This window comes from Peromyscus maniculatus, chromosome X, assembly GCF_049852395.1.
Source record: "Peromyscus maniculatus bairdii isolate BWxNUB_F1_BW_parent chromosome X, HU_Pman_BW_mat_3.1, whole genome shotgun sequence".
NCBI lineage: Eukaryota > Metazoa > Chordata > Mammalia > Rodentia > Cricetidae > Peromyscus > Peromyscus maniculatus.
The window spans coordinates 3,555,279-3,572,117 of NC_134875.1; positions in this window are offsets into that span (position 1 = coordinate 3,555,279).

The window sequence follows — 16,839 nt, forward strand, 5'->3', positions numbered from 1 at the left end:
GTTGGGAGCCAAGGGATACCACAAAGTTACACCATGAAACAAACCTCACACAAGAGATTTATTGGGGAGAACAGAATGGTGGCTGCCTCTGATGGGGAACAAAGACAATAGAGGGTTGGGCAGAGGAGAGGGCTTTTTTGGAGCATGTTAGTAGGATAGTGAAAAAGTACAGCATGGCCTGGAAGTATTATTTGGCCTTTAATGCTGAGTCACAGGGGCAGGGATTTCCAACTCTCAAGATCTCAGGGTCAAGCCAGGGACAGGGTATGTTTCCCTTGGTTCTGGTCTTGGGCTTGAAGTCAAGTCAGGGGCAGGGTGTTCTTTCCTTGGCCTATTTAACCTACAATGTTAAAGAAAAATTACTCTAACATTTGTTAAAGCTGGCAAGGCTGTCTTTATTCAACATGATAAAGAACAATAGCTATGAGGATCACAGCAAGAGGCATGCAGAAGAGATTGAACTCAACTCCAAGAACAAGTGAAGTTTTATCGCTCAGAGGCAGGGTAAGGGGTCAGTGAGTGTGGAAAATAGTCATTTGCTACATAAAAACCTTTGGTAAACAAGCCACACATACCAGTTCCAGCTTCATAAGGTTCTAATGGAGATGAGAGTCTTGTCACCTTGAGACATTGTAACTACCACAATTTTACACAGGCATAACTTAGTTTTTCTGTAGTGATGCTGGCTTAAACAAACCCCAACCTCCAGTCATCACAGGCAACCGTCTGTGCTATATAGCACTTGGTAATGTTCATAAGTACATCATTGGTTTATATATTTGACACTTCTGTAGCTTCATGTATCTCATGTTGACCAAGACTTTTGTTTTTTTTTTTTCAGGAAGCCATGTCGGTGCTCACACAGTTATGAAATTGCCAAATAAATCATGTCTCAGCACATGCCCTTGCTGTTAAGTAAAAAATGTTAGTACTATGAGGAAACATGGGCGTAAGGGCTTTCTGACTAAACTGACTTGTTGGGATGATAGGGAAAAGGGGCCTAGCTAAAGAAACCCACCTTGATCCTGGAGCCCAGAACCAGTGAAACAGCCTGAATCTAGGACCTGAGCCAGTAAAAGAAACACTTTATCCCTGAACCCAGAAACAAAGAAACATGCTGTGACTCTGAAACCAGTGCCAGAGAAACACACTTTGTCTCTAGAATCAGAGTCAGTGAAAGAAACACACCCTGACCTTAGAATTAGAGCCAAAAAGCTGAAAAAGACCAGCGAAAGAAACACAGTTTAGCTCTGAGATCAGTGCTGTCTCTACCCCTAACCAATAAAACTAATAAGTCCCTGAGCAGGAAAAGCTAACCAATTCCTGAGCAGAAAATCTTCTCCCTGGAGGAACTCCACCTCTTAGAAATCCTATATAACCCCCGCTGCCTGTTCAGTTGTTGGCTGTTCTCTCCCATCCTGATAGAGGCAGCAGGTCTCCTGGACTCCTTCCCAACTAAATCTCTTTCTCAAAAGAGTCTTGGGTGAAGATCTTCATTCGCAGGCACAAGGAAGAAGAACCTTGCTAAAACACTTCTGCTGGGAAGCCCCCCTAAGGGGGCTGAGCAAAGCTCAGCTGTAATAGCTCTCCAGGAGAGTAAATAAACAGTACAGTAGCCAAGTGGTGGTGGTGCACACCTTTAACCCCAGCACTCATACAGGCAGAGGCAGGTGGATCTCCATGTGTTTGAGACCATCCAGATCTACAGAGTGAATTCCAGGACAGCCAGAGCTACCTAGAAAAACCCTGTCTCGAAAAACCAAAACCAAAACCAAACCAAAACAACAACAACAACAAACCAGCAAAGTAACACATAATAGATAATATTTTAAACATATCTGGGATTTGAGTTCTCCTAAGAACCCCACAGAAACAAGCACAGGGACCCACTTAGAGGTAATTCTCAGGGCAAAGATGGCAAGGATGACAGCAGTAATGCCTAGCAGATGTAAATAAGGATCTAAACTCATACAGGAACATTTTATAATCTAGTGTTTTGGCTGCATTGTGTGAAGATCCACTCAAGTGAACAAATTCTCACTCCAGAGTCTGCATTTGGAACACACAGTCTTACAAGGGCTTTTAGGCAAGTACTCCACAGTGAGGGCTAAAATGGCTAGGTAACAGTGACCGTAAAGAAAGCATATACGGCCTACAGCTCTATGGGAAGAAAGGGTAGTGTGGGGTGATACTATTAAATCAAAGATTTGTTTTCTTGAGATCCTAATAGATATGGCTCCTAATGATAAAATACTTAACAGCAGGAGTAGCAGATGACCTACAGTTGTGTTGTGAACCACCAGAAGATAAAATTCAGAATTAGTTGAGGTTCAAAAGGGGTGGGAACAGGGCAGTTGGCTCGAGGGGTAAGAGTGCTTTCTCTGCAGGTATGACAGTGTGAGTTCAAATGCCTAGCACTCACCCAGGCAAAAGCCTGGCATAGCTTTATAATCCCTGTAACTCCAACACTGAGGGGTGGAGAGAGGTAGATGATGGAAGCTCAATGGTACCTAGCCTAACCAAAACAGAGAACTTCTCATTCAGCAAGAGACCCTCTATCAAGGCAATGAATGAGGCAGAGAATGATAGGGAGATCCACGTCCTGTTGTGTCTTCTGCATGTAGCTGCACAAGTGCACATACATGTATGTACATGCAACACACACACACACACACACACACACACACACACACACACACACACACACACACACACAAACTGGGGATGAATAAAGAATTCAAAGTGATCCTGTCTGAATCTGAATCAAGGCTGAGGTTTGTGAAAAACCATTACTTTTCATTATTATTCTTTATATTAATCCTGGGAATCCCAGTGTATATATATTTGTTACAAAATAACCTTAATATTTAGTTTTTAAGGGGAATATGTGGAAAAGTCATGCCATGGTTAAAGCATGTTTTAAGGTTGCCCAAAGTCTGTCCTACCATTATGAAGTTCACCCTCCTTAACTTGCAATGCTGTTTCTGGTTTTTTTGCAGTCTTGGTGTGGATCTTTCCCCACATCTATATATCCTCACAAACTGTGGATTCTTGAGTGGGTTCTGATCACCTAAGCTTTCACATACTCTGTCTATTACTTCCAAGGCCATTCCCCACCAATCTTCATCCTTCTATCTCTTTTTGGCCTGTAAGAGCCTTAGCTTTGGGAAACCTACTGCCCAGACATAGTGTGATGTTCCTTATTCATGTTCTCATGGAATGCTCTGCAGAAAGTTATCACAAAACTTCATTCAGAATATATTTTGCTTCCTTTCTAAATAGCCATTCACTATAAATGTGTGAATTGTTTCCTGGGCTGTCTTTTATATTCCATTAGTCTGCTCCATTGATTCTAATATCGTGTTATTTTGATTGCTTCAGTTTTATAGTACATTTTAAAGTCAGGGAGTTTGATTCCCTTATCTTTGCTCTCCTTCATCAACATTTCTTTCACTGTATCTGGGGGCTTTGTGGCTTCATATGAATTAAATACCACTGATAGAAATTTCATTAACTGATAAGTCTTTCTGAATATGGAAGTGTTGGAGTGGCAGGATTAAGGCACTAAAAAAATTTCTGAGAGGTAACCAGAAAAAACAAGTGGGATTGGCAACTAAAAATGGAAAGGACATTATATTCAGTGAAATAAATCAGCTTTAAACAAGATCAATACTGTATGACTCCACTTACACAGGGCACCTATCATAGTCAAACTTTTAAGTGAGAAGGCAGAGTAGTTTTTGCCTTGAAATAGGGGAAGGAAAGGATGGAGAATGGGAAGTTGTTGTGTAATGGGTATAGAATTCCAGGGGGACATGTTCTGGTGATGGTTGCACAAAATGTGAATGCGTTTCATCCCACTTTACATGCTTAGGAGGGGAGATTGGATAGTATAGATAGGATAGTATACATTAAATGGTCAGGCATTGTGATGCTCAGTATTAATTGTCAACTTGATATTCAGAGTCCAGGATTCTGGACACACCTGTGAGGGATTATCTAGGTTAAGGTTAGCCCCTGAGATGTCTGTGAAGGATTGTCTTGATTAAGTTAATTGATGTGGGAATACTCATTTTATTTGTGGGAAAACCATTCCTTGAGCAGGGCATCCTGAACTGAAATGGAGAGAGCAAGCTGAGCACTGACAAGCATGCACTCATTCACTGCTCTTTGCTCTTGACTGTGTATGAAATATAATAGCTCCCTCTTTTTTTTGTTTTTTGGTTTTTAGAGACAGGGTTTCTCTGTGTAGCTTTGCGCCTTTTCCTGGAACTCACTTGGTAGTCCAGGCTGGCCTCGAACTCACAGAGATCCGCCTGGCTCTGCCTCCCGAGTGCTGGGATTAAAGGTGTGCGACACCACCGCCCGGCAATAATAGCTCCCTCTTAGGATGGACTGTAACCTGGAGCTAGGAGCTCAATAAGTTCATTACCTCTTAAGTTGCTATAAGAAAATTAACTAAGAGAATGTAAATTTATTGTTGGTAATATATTATTTTAACATTTTAAAACATGACTCTTACTAACATACAAAAAATGTCCACTGATTAAAAAATCCAACTTTATTAGTTACTTAATTCTGCAGAAATGGCTTTGCTGAATAAGCACAATCCCTTCTGCCTGTGACACTGCCCCCTTGGCCATAACTTGCTTTTTTGGCCCAGATGCATCCTCATTTTAATGTATCTGTCTGTGGAAAGATAGTAAGAACAGGATATTATAGTCTCAGTTGTGCCCCCTAAAATTTATATGCTGATGTCTTAATACCATGTTTCAGAATGTCACTGACTGTACTGGGGGGTTGGACCTTTAAAGAAGTCATTAAAGTGTTATTAAGTCACACCCTGACTTAATACAGTAGGACTGGTATCTTTGTAAGATGAGTCAATTAGGACAGACACACTGAAGGATGACTTTAATGGGGCACAAGGAGAAATTGGCCATCTATAACACATGGGAAGAGTCCTTAGGAGAAAGAAGACCTGCTGAAGTTTGATCCTGAGCTTCCAGTCTCCAGAACGGTGAGAAAATAAGTTATCACTTAATCCCACTAGAGTGGAACAATGCAAACCTGTATATTAAGGAACCTGGGTTTTCTCACATTGACCCTAGACTATAGTCTCCCCTAATCCACAAAGCCTATTCTTTCTGAGCTCAGTGGTACTTAATTCAGAGCATGGATCAGCATGCAATGGAGGGCTTGTTACCCTAGAGTTTCTGACTAATCAGGTCAAAGATAGGGTAAGAGAGTCTCCATTTTTTAAAAGTTACATTTAGTGTGTGTGTGTGTGTGTGTGTGTGTGTGTGTGTGTGTGTGTGTGTGTGTGTGTACATGGCATATGTGAAGATCATAGGTTAATTTGTGGGAATTTGTTTTCTCCTTTGACTACATGGGTTCTAGGGATCAAACTCAGGTTATTAGGCTTGGTGGCAGGTGCTTTTTACCTGCTGAAACATTTTGCTGGCCTCAATCTCCATTTTTAACAATCTCTCACAAGACACATAGTATGGGTCCAATAACCACACAGGTGATGTTGTATGCTTGGTCCTGATCCTTAGTGCACAGTGGTAATCATGCATGGCTTACCTTTCAAGCTAGTGATGATCATAAAGGAATACAGCTGATAGAATGACTTCAAGAAGATGTTAACCACAAATGACATTTTGAGTCTCTTTCCAAGCTTAGTTGGTGATACAATAAGTAGAAACTGCCAGTAACTGCCACAATGCCTTTATTCTAGAAAGTGGGCTGGTGGAGAATGGGGTAGCATTGGGTTATACAGAAGTTACCTCCATGTAAAATCCCCTGGAATGTAGGAGTTACCCAGAACTAGCTTCTAAGCAGTAAAATATTTTCAAGGTGATCAGACATTATTTAAGACTCTAGCAGGCAGGAGAGGTCTTCTGTTTCAGCTTTTGGGGCTTAAGTAAGGGAAGCCTACAATCAAGAGCCAGCCAAAAGCCAGAGACTCAAATCAACCAGTAAAAGAAAATGCATTCTGCCAGCGACTGTGAGAGTTTGAAGCTGAAAATGGATCCTGAAAACCACCTTCCCTGCTGCAGGCTTATGAGACTGTTAGCAGAGGACCTGGCTATGTAGCACCCAGACAACTGATACATGCAAAATGAAAAAAGAAGAAAAAGGAAAAGTGTTTTGTTTACAGCTACTAAACATGTGGCAATTTGTTACACAGCAATACAAAAGTAATAAGGAGTGAGGAGAATAGAGCCAGCTGCTGTCCAACAAATAGATTGGTAACTTTGCTGTAAGCAATTGTCTTATTTCCAGGTTTGAAACAAATGGGTGCTTCTGAGGAGGCTCCAGGTTGGCAGAAGCTTAAAAACATCAGGCTGGGCCCAAAGTGGAGGCTGATGTAAACACCATTCGCACAGAATTAATTGGCAACTTTGAGCATTCTAACTTTAGCAGCAGCACCTCAGCATCTCATGGCACTTGACATTCAGTGACTCAGGAACCTAGGATTCAGCGTGAGTGCTTGCAATAGGAATAGGACTTCAATAAGTCATGGGCAAAAGCTACTGGTCTAAACTAAATGCACAGACCTCTCTGGTATTAATTTAGCTGTCCTTATGCTTGTGTTACAATTGCTGCTTGGGGACTGCTCTTGCCTAAAGCTCTTCTGTCTATTCTTGCATGACTTGCATTTGATTACACAGTCTAGTCCACTCATGATGTTCTTATGAAACTTAGTATACAGAGTCAGGTTTCATCATTCAAGTCTTCAGACTTTTGAAGGGAGTAGGGATTGTGTATTAGTCAAGGCAATTAATGGTAGTTGCTATGCAGTGGCTTAATGAACCAGTGACTTTCTTGAACCTAATACTGGTGACTGGTGGATTTTTTTTGTCTTGGTGAATCAAAGATACAGGTTCTACTTTAAGTAGGACCTTTGAGAGTCCTCTAGTTATATCTTTTTTAATTTGCCGGGGATAAAAGAGAAAGGGGAGAGGAGAGAAAAGGAGAAAAAGAATGGGAAAGAGAAGAAGGGATGGAGGGATGGATGGGAGGAGGGAAGGAGGGTGCAGGGAAGGGGAGAGAGACACAGAGAGACAGAGACGGAGAGAGAGAAAAGAGAGAAACAGAGAGAGACACACAGAGATGGAGAGACACAGAGAAACAGAGACAGAGAGAGACACACACACGCACAGAGCCAGACACAGAGAACACACACAGAGAGATAGACACACAGAAAGAGACACACACAGAGGGAGAGATACAGAGAAAGAGAGAAACACAGAGACAGAGAGACACACAGAGAAAGTCAGAGAGACACAACCAGAGACAGAGAGACAGAGACTGACTATGAACCATTTTACAACATCTTTTAACTGTGCATTGTCAGATCCCAGGAAATGAAGATGAGGACTCCCAGAGTAAGAGTTACTGAATGGTATACAAAGCCTGTTAGCTAATATCTGAGTTATCTTTGGGTACACAATTTAGCTGCACTTCCCAACTCCTCTGAAGCTAGTCAGTCCATACAAGTATCATTGTACAGGTAAAGAAGCCCAGACTGCCAAACCCACTCTTCTCTGGCTTTTCTGTGCACATGTGCATATGATATATATATATATATATATATATATATATATATATATATATATATATATATATATGATAGAGAGATAGAGAGATTACATAAGTCAATATAATATATTCTTGAATTATTTCTGGCTTGACCAAATGATTGCCTTGGACAGAGTGAGCTTTTGTTCTAAGTGGAGGTGGAAATCAAGAGCATAACAAGTCAATTTTGTCAGCTGAGAAGGAAGGATAGTGAGATATTTCCTGGAAGATACCATTGGCTGTCTCTACCATGAGCCATACCATTCTCTTTGTGTTGTTTCATGTGATTTGATGCTCTTCTTCAGTTGCCAGTATGTGACATGTTGTCTTGCTCTGAAACTATTTCATTTCCTCTATATAATGTGCATTCCTGTTTAGAATGAGGCAGTGAGGACAAATTCATGTTAAGCCCCTTTATTTTATTTTGTAGAAATCAATGTAAATGTAGATGGACATTCTTGTTAAATAAGAAACACAGAGCCAATGCAGAGATGAAAGCCCAAGAGGTCAGAGCTAAAAACCTTACTCTTTACTGCTGCTATTGTCCTCTTCAGCTATAACTAACTAATCTTCAACCATAACTAACTAATCTTCAACTCCCTTAGAGACCCAAGAAGGAAATAATATTACCTAATAAAAAATAAAAGCAGGAAGTGCATGCAAGCAGCTTCCAAAAAAATTGTGAGTTGACAGAAACAGCCAGCTGCCTGGGCAGTCACCTGAGGTTTCTCCGCAGTGTTGGGGCATCATCTTCAGCCTATAGGCTTAGCGTATCTGACAGACTCATTTGTGAAGTAGGTTGTACACAAGGTCAACAGTTCAATCTCACATTGGGTGAGAGCAGTCCATGTACCAGAAACACCTGAATTCCACTAGTGTCCTGTCATGATTCAGGATTTTAAATTCTGGAAATTGTTGACTTTTTTTTTTAATTCAGCTGTCCATTCTTCTTGGCTGTGTATATATGGCTTCATCTCAGCATCCTCTTCTTCTCCACATCCCTCTATTAAATGCCAGTCTACTATTGAGAGGTGTGAGCTTAGTTACTATTCAAGAATAACTGTTTCAGCTGCCGTTCCACTGCACATCAGAAGCCATTGGCCCACTGCCTGTTCAGCTGCCTTCGAAGAAAAGGGCACTGTACCTTTTCTGGAATGCGAAGGCCACTTCAGGGATGGTGCCATATTGTTGTGGCCTCAGAAGATGCCTTTTGATAAAACCACAACCACACTTGTTTTGGCAAGAATAGGTAGTGGTTTGTTTCGTGTCCTGTCTGTCCATTTTGTCCTGTTGTCAGCAGTTGATTTGAGGATACTTTGTTGTCGAGTGGCTAACTTTTGCCACAATGAAAATTAACTACATATGCAATTTCTTCAATGCCCATATTCTCTCTGAAGTAGAGTGGTACTGCCAGGAGCCAACATGTCTCAAAGTGATAACAAAAAGAAAAATTTTATAAGTTATTAAAACATTTTAAATGCCATATTCTGTAGCTCTCTGAAGAGTTTGAAGATGACCTGTCTATCTAAAATATATCTGCTCAATCTTGAAAACATATCTAATATGACAACAAGTTCTATTGTAATGTCTAACTCTAACATTCATTTCTTTATATCCTAATAGTTGGTAATAATAACATTCAAGAATCAGCAATTTGCATTATATTGTTAAATGAACGGTATAAGTACAATATCTTGAACAACATTAGAAATATACATATAGCATTTTCTAACAATATCAATTTCAATATATATAATTTGTATACAATATAAAACAATCCAATCAAATGTAAAGTATTTAAAACTAGTAATTGTCTTTTTCTTTTTCTTTTTAAACAATAACCTTAAATCTAATCTCCTTTGCTTAGCCTTTTTTCTAATCCTTAACAACAACTTGTAACCAGCCCTTCTAAACAATAAAAATTATCCCAGACCCAAAACCCATTAAAAGACCAAAAAACACCAGTCCCACACCACCTCTTTGGGAATGTGGGCGTCGTATTCTTAAAATTGCTTCCTTCTGGGTATGGGCAAAGTTATCTCTATCCTGAAAAGAAAAATTTTGGGTTAATTGTCAACTTCTAGGAAAGGTAACTATATCCTTTGTTATCCAGTCTGTGCATAATGCCAAAGTTCAGGGTTTATCTCAAGTCCTTATTCAAGTAATCTTTGAGACTGGATCATCTCAGCTAGCCCTCTCAAAATTGCTCTGAGCATTTTGTAGTCCAAAGCTGATCTGTAGATGATGTTTGTTAGCTTAGTGATATTATTATTGTCCATGTGGAATTGCTGTTGTTGTGGGGCCCATCTTCTTCCTGGAGACTTCAGTTGATGTTAGGCCTGGCCATGATTTCCTACAAAAACTGATAAGAGACTCGAACACAAAGACATATATATGCAGCTAATTGAATTTTTTTTCTAGAATTAGTTAATAATCTATATGACCATTCATATCTTAACAAAGTTTAAAATGTATATATATATATCTATATATCTATATATAAATATATTAATCTTGTAAATTTTGATATAAAATTCATACTTTAAGAAAAGTTTAAAGAGGGGGCTGGAGAGATGGCTCAGAGGTTAAGAGCACCGACTGCTCTTCCAGAGGTCCTGAGTTCAATTCCCAGCAACCACATGGTGCCTCACAGCCATCTGTAATGAGATCTGGCGCCCTCTTCTGTATACATAATAAATAAATAAATCTTAAAAAAAAAAGAAAAGTTTAAAGAATCGGAATAGAATCAAAGAGTTGAGATTAGTAATAGAATAGTCCCTTAATTAATTTGGTTTTTCTCCTGTCCCATAGCAGAAGATGGCTCTTTTCTTCTGGCATGATACAGGGAGTTTGCATTTTCCTTTTAACAACATGCTTGAGTTTAAAGAAGGAGAGAGCCATTCTTCAACTCCAAAGTCAGCTTTAAATTTTAATTGAACTGGGATTACAAGAAGACCAATAGTGTTAAATTTCTTTAGAGAAGAGCAGAAACAAACATTTAGGAAGACTTATAAAATTTTATAGATGATATACCAATAGGCCATTTTACTCTGTTTCCTGGAATAGATGATTTGTCCTTTTTCTTCAGTTGTCTCATTTGTCCAGTGATCTTCAGATTCTTTAGCCTTTATTCTTCTAAAAGACAAATACAAAAACCTTTCCCCAAGGTAGATCAACAAGGGACAGACAAGGTAATCCTTTGCCTCGGTTTTCAGGAAACTCCCAGAGGGGCCTCAGGCAGGCCCCCACAGCAAATCCAGTTCAGTCCTTTCCTGCAGTCATAGAGGAAACCCCTACTCAGAACAATTAAATAACCAAATGCCTATTGGAATAAATCATGCTGGTCAGGATAATAAAACAGAGAGAATAGAAAATTCAGGAGAAAACATAAAGAAAATTTTTGGGCAAACGTCTATTAATGAACAAAGACCAAAATTAACAATAAAAATAAATGGTGTTTTGTTGTCTGGTCTGGTAGACACAGGTGCGGATGTTACCATAATTGCACCAGAATTTTGGCATCCAACTTGGCCTCTTCAGGAGGTAAACGTTCAACTGTTAGGAATTGGGACATTATCTCAAGTGAAATCGAGTGCAAGATGGCTGGAATGTATAGGTCCAGAAGGACAGAGAGGAAAATTAAAACCATATGTGGCTAACATAGCTATGAACCTGTGGGGTCGCGACCTGTTGCAACAATGGAATACTCAGATTAACATCCCTCCAACCTCAGAAACAAATCATAAACTAGCACATGTTTCTGAGAGAAATATTAGAAGATATTATTCTTAGTGGTCACCAGCCATCCATATTATACAAAAACAGGGCACAACAACTGATGATCTCCCAAAGACACCAACAGCTCTACCTTTAAAATGGTTAACAGACAAGCCTGTATGGATTCAGCAATGGCCTTTAACAACAGAGAAACTCCAGGCTTTAGAAGAGCTAGTAGAAGAACAGTTAAATGCTCAGCATATAGAAGAATCAACCAGCCCTTGGAATTCTCCTGTATTTGTTATTAAAAAGAAATCTGGTAAATGGAGAATGGTAACAGACCTTAGAGCAATTATCAAAGTAATTCAGCCAATGGGCTCTCTACAATCTGAGATTCCTTTGCCTACTCTGTTACCAAAAGGATGGCCTCTCATAGTTATTGATTTAAAAGACTGTTTCTTCTCAATACCCTTACATGAAAAAGACAGAGAAAGATTTGCCTTCATGGTGCCTACTTATAATAATTCCCAACCGGTTAAAAGATTTCAATGGAGGGTCCTCCCACAGGGAATGTTGAATAGCCCAACTCTGTGCCAATATTTTGTATGACAGCCATTAGAAGTAATACATAAAAAATTTCCTAAATCTATAATTTATCATTATATGGATGATATTTTACTAGCTGACTCAAATGCAGATACTTTAGAAAGAGTGTTTGAAGAAGTAAAGAAAATTTTTCCTTGCTGGGGATTACAAATTGCTCCTGAAAAGATACAAAGAGGAGATTCTATTAATTATTTAGAATATATAATAGAGCTACAAAAAATTAGATCCCAAAAGGTCCAAATTTGAAGCGATAAACTATAGTCTGTTAATGACTTTCAAAGATTCTTTGGAGACATTTCTCATATATGAACTATTGTTGGGGTAAAAAATGATGAACTGAATAATTTGTTCAAAACCTTAGAATGTGACAAGGACTTAAATAGTCCAAGAGAATTATCACTGAAGCTGAGAAAGAATTGGCCTTGGTAGAAAAGAAAGTACATGAAGGGCATGTGGATCGTATTGATCCAAAGCTGGATTGCATTTTGGTTATTTTACCTTCTAGGCATTCTCCTACAGGAATACTAATGCAGAGGGAAGATATTATATTGGAATGGATATTTTTACCAAATAAACCAAATAAAAAATTAAAAACTTATGTGGAAAAAATCTCTGACTTGATTTGGAAAGGAAAATTGAGACTTTGTCAATTGGCAGGAATAGACCCAGCAGAAATTGTCATACCTTAAAAAAAAAGAGAGACAATGGATAATAGAAAAAAACTACAGAATTAAATCAGCCTATACACTTTAAGGATATGCTGACCTCAGAATGGAAACCAAGATATGTGTTACATTGGGGTTGAGGTTTTGATTTTGTTTCTACAGAAGAAGATAAACTATGGATACCATCAAAACTGATAAAGGTTCAATTTGAACAAGAGAGACCTCTTAATTAGAGGAGATGATAGTTCATCAACCAGCATGAACATCCAATTTAAACTAACTTTTACTAGTAACACATGCCTTTTCATTTAATGAGATAATAACTTGTTGAAAGGGAACCTCCTCAATGTGAAAGGCAAAAAGGTGAAAACTACAAATCAACTGGTAATGGAGGCATGTGCATTCTTGGTACTCAGAAGACTAAGTCAGGAGAATGACAACTTTGAAATCAACACAGGCTGAATAGTGTGTTCTAGGTTAGTTTGGGCTGTATGGTGAGAGCCTGTCCCGAAAGTAATCCTAAAAACAAGACAAAGCAAAACAACTTCCTCAAACAAAAACAAAACCCAACAACAAAAGCAATAGCTGCCTAGATGGCTCACTATGTAAAAGTACCTGGTGCTAGGCAGACATGGAGGCTTCTTAACCTCAGTAACAGTACTTTTGCAGTTGACTTAGCTGCAGAGGAGTTGAGACCCACATGTTGGAAAAAGATAACTGACTCCTGCAAATTGTCCTCTGACCACTACACATGCATCATGGCATGTATGTGTCTCTCCTAATGAATAAAATGTAATTAAAAATCGAAAACGACAACCCTCCCCCCAAACTGAAAGAATAACAACAACAACAACAACAACAACAAAAAAGTCTTAAGTGGCTCCTGTCATCACTTGTATTCCATGACCTTCTTTCTTTTTCTCATCTCTTTAAAAGTCACATCATAATGGTAGTGTTTCAAGCAATGAATAACTGTTTAAACCATCAAACTTTGCTGGAGAAAGGAAAATATAATGACATTTAAATTTTAACTGTCCCTTTCATCATTATCAGTAATACTCAGAATTTCAGAGATTAATGAGTGTTGCCTATGAACCTAGAGGTTCATTCTTCAGTAAGTTACTTTTTGATTCTCTTGAACAGTGTGGAACCTGGGGCTATGGTGTTTATTTAGGAGCTAGGTCAAGGAGATTCCCAGAACACAGATAGCTGCTAACTGTGAAACAAAATATCTAAATTTCCTTTAGTGTTGCTTCAGCTGATGTTTCTCTTCTATTGCATTCCATTGCAATCTAGTTTAGACCCTTCACCATTTGTAAGGAAGTGGTTGATATGTGTGCTGATGCTGAGTAGCTGGGCAACTGTGAGGGGTCAAATATACTGATTCTCAGCATGCTGTTCTCTTCAGTTCTTCTTTGAGCCCAATTTAGAATACACTAATAAGTCAAATTTCCTCACCATTACAACTTTTCTTTTCAGTTGATTTTTGTATAGTCTTAGTGCATCATCTATATTAACTTCTCAAATACACTGTAAGTGCTAGTTTGTATTTTTTCAGACATAGACATTGGAGTAGAATTAGGAACCCCAAAAGTTGTTTGTGAAATAGCATCTGTGACAAGAAAAAGGAGGACATAGAACTAGGGGAAGACAGCTGTCAGACTTCTACTTGGACACAAGTGTCTGTCAGTCAAAGAGGAAGATAAGAGAAAAAACCACTTTAGAGGAGTCCTGCCCAATAATATGCTAACTCTTTTTAGATGAAACTTGCTCCTGAAGAATGTCAACTTGCAACTGGGTTTCTGAGTGGCACTTTTCACATCTTTCAAAACACACTTAATGTTTAGCATCACTTTGATAACTTCACATGGGCACCTTTTGCTTTTAAGGGTTTCACTCATGATTGTAAAAGTGTGGCCAGCTAAAGGGTTCAGTGGCAGTACTGTAACAGCAAAACACTTGACAGTGTCACATAAAACACCTAAGTTTTTAGCTAAGTTCAAGTGGAAGTGCCAAGATAGTATCAAGTGCCCTGAATGGGGTGAATATGCAGGTACAGAAGATAGTCTTGAACTTACTCATAGATCTCTTCAGCCCAGGCATTTGAACACCCTTCTTGCCCCCACTGCCAGCACTAGAGGTCACACTCAGGCCAGTATCTACTTATTACAACCCAAGGAAGTCATGCTAGAGCTCTCATTCAAACAGAAAGGAACCGGGTTTAGTGCTGTATCATGGTGTTTATAGCCCCTTTCAAGTATTTTAGAAAATGTCATTAGTTTCAGTTCCAGGGACTGTTTAAAACAAAACAAAGAACCAAAGGCTGAGGGGCCCCCAACTGGATCAGGCCCTCTGAATAGGTGAGACAGTTGATTGGCTTGATCTGTTTGGGAGGCATCTAGGCAGTGGTACTGGGTCCTGTGCTCATTGCATGAGTTGGCTGTTTGAAACCTGGGCCTTATGCAGGGACGCTTGGCTCAGTCTGGGAGGAGGGGACTGGACCTGCCTGGACTGAGTCTACCAGGTTGATCTCAGTCCTTGGGGGAGGCTTTGCCCTGGAGGAGATGGGAATGGGGGTTGGGCTGGGGGGAAGTGGAGGGGGGGGCAGGAGGGGTGAGAACAAGGGAATCTGTGGCTGATATGTAGAACTGAATGGTATTGTAAAATAAAATAAAAGGAAAAAAAATTAAAAAAAGAAGAAAGAAAATGGGATGCAGGATAACAAGATTTTACATTTTGAGTCTGCAAGAAATCCTTATTTGTATAGTATAGGTTTTCTAGGATATTGTGGTCATGCTTCCTAAGGCATGTACTTTGTTTGAGCTTATGGATTTTTCTAGTAGCTTTACATTGGTCTTTTGAACATTTCCTTCCATCTTGCTCGTGACCATTCTATAAATTTTAAAAATAAATATAATTGTCTTTTTAAACAAAACAAAACAAAACAAAACAAACTGTAGGAGTTAGTAGTGATGTATCAGTGTTTATATGGGCCTCCAAGTGGGACTTAATTTTACCTGAAATAAAAATCTGAGTCATGGTGTTCAGGCTTCAATAAACACTTTGATTGGAAACCTATTCTTATTAAATGGGAGTGTTTATCCATTTTGTGTAAGTTAATGGATTTCCTTCCACAGAATGTCAGCTCATAATATTTTTCTGTTCCTAGTTCATATATGACAAATACTCCAAGCCCCTTGGATAGAAATTTGGGTATTGAGTATAATGAACCAACTATGCCACTTGCTCTCAACTGGACACATATAGATGAGAAAAAATACCTGAGTTTACTAAAATTATAATTTTCTGTTCCCCTTCCCATGCCTTCCAAGTGAAATGTACTAATCTACGTGACTTTTGCTTCTCTCTTTTCACCTCTAATTCATTAGTTTGGGGACCTGCTTTATGCTCAGCTTCAGAGCTCTTTCAAGGGATAAGTTCACATGAGATTGAACTTAGGGTAGATTTCAATACCAGTGGCTGCCAGCATTGAAGTCAACATCTAGAATCATTTGGAGAACCATTATAAGTGCCCCAAGTTATTTTTGCATGTTATTTAAGAGTTGAAGTTTCTTATTTTGTTATAGTTACTAGCTTTTCAAGGTAAGATAAGAATGAATGACTATAGTGACTTAATTATCCATTTTGGGGGCTTAGAATGAATGGTAATCATGATAGTTGCTAAAAGAACTCCACTTAAGTGTTATTCCTGATGTCTGCTATAAAACCTGCACCATGCTGATAATTTGCTTTAATAGAATAAAAGCCTTACCTACTACCACATTTCCTCTAATTTATACTTGAGGCATTAGGAGACTCCATACTTTGTCATGCCACTATTATTCTGCACCAAAATTTTTCTCAATAACTGTAAAATTGTCTTATCAATTAAGCCAGTGTATGTTCAAGTGAACCACACCTTCCCTAGCCGTATCCCCAGCTAGAATGGGAGGATTGAGTGAGGAAAGAGGAGAGTTCTGCTTTCAGTTCTTTAGATCTCTCCTCTTCCTCCACCTCCTCCTCCTCCTCCTCCTCCTCCTCCTCCTCCTCCTCCCCTCCTCCTCCTCCTCCTCCTCCTCCTCCTCCTCCTTCTTCTTCTCTCTCTCTCTCTCTCTCTCTCTCTCTCTCTCTCTCTCTCTCTCTCTCTCTCTCTCTCTCCTGTTGTATGTGGGGGGTTAAAGAACAACCCAAGTGTTCTTCCTTATAAGCTGTCTCATTTTTTTTTTGAGTCAGGGTCTTTTGTTGGCCTGGAACCCACTACTCA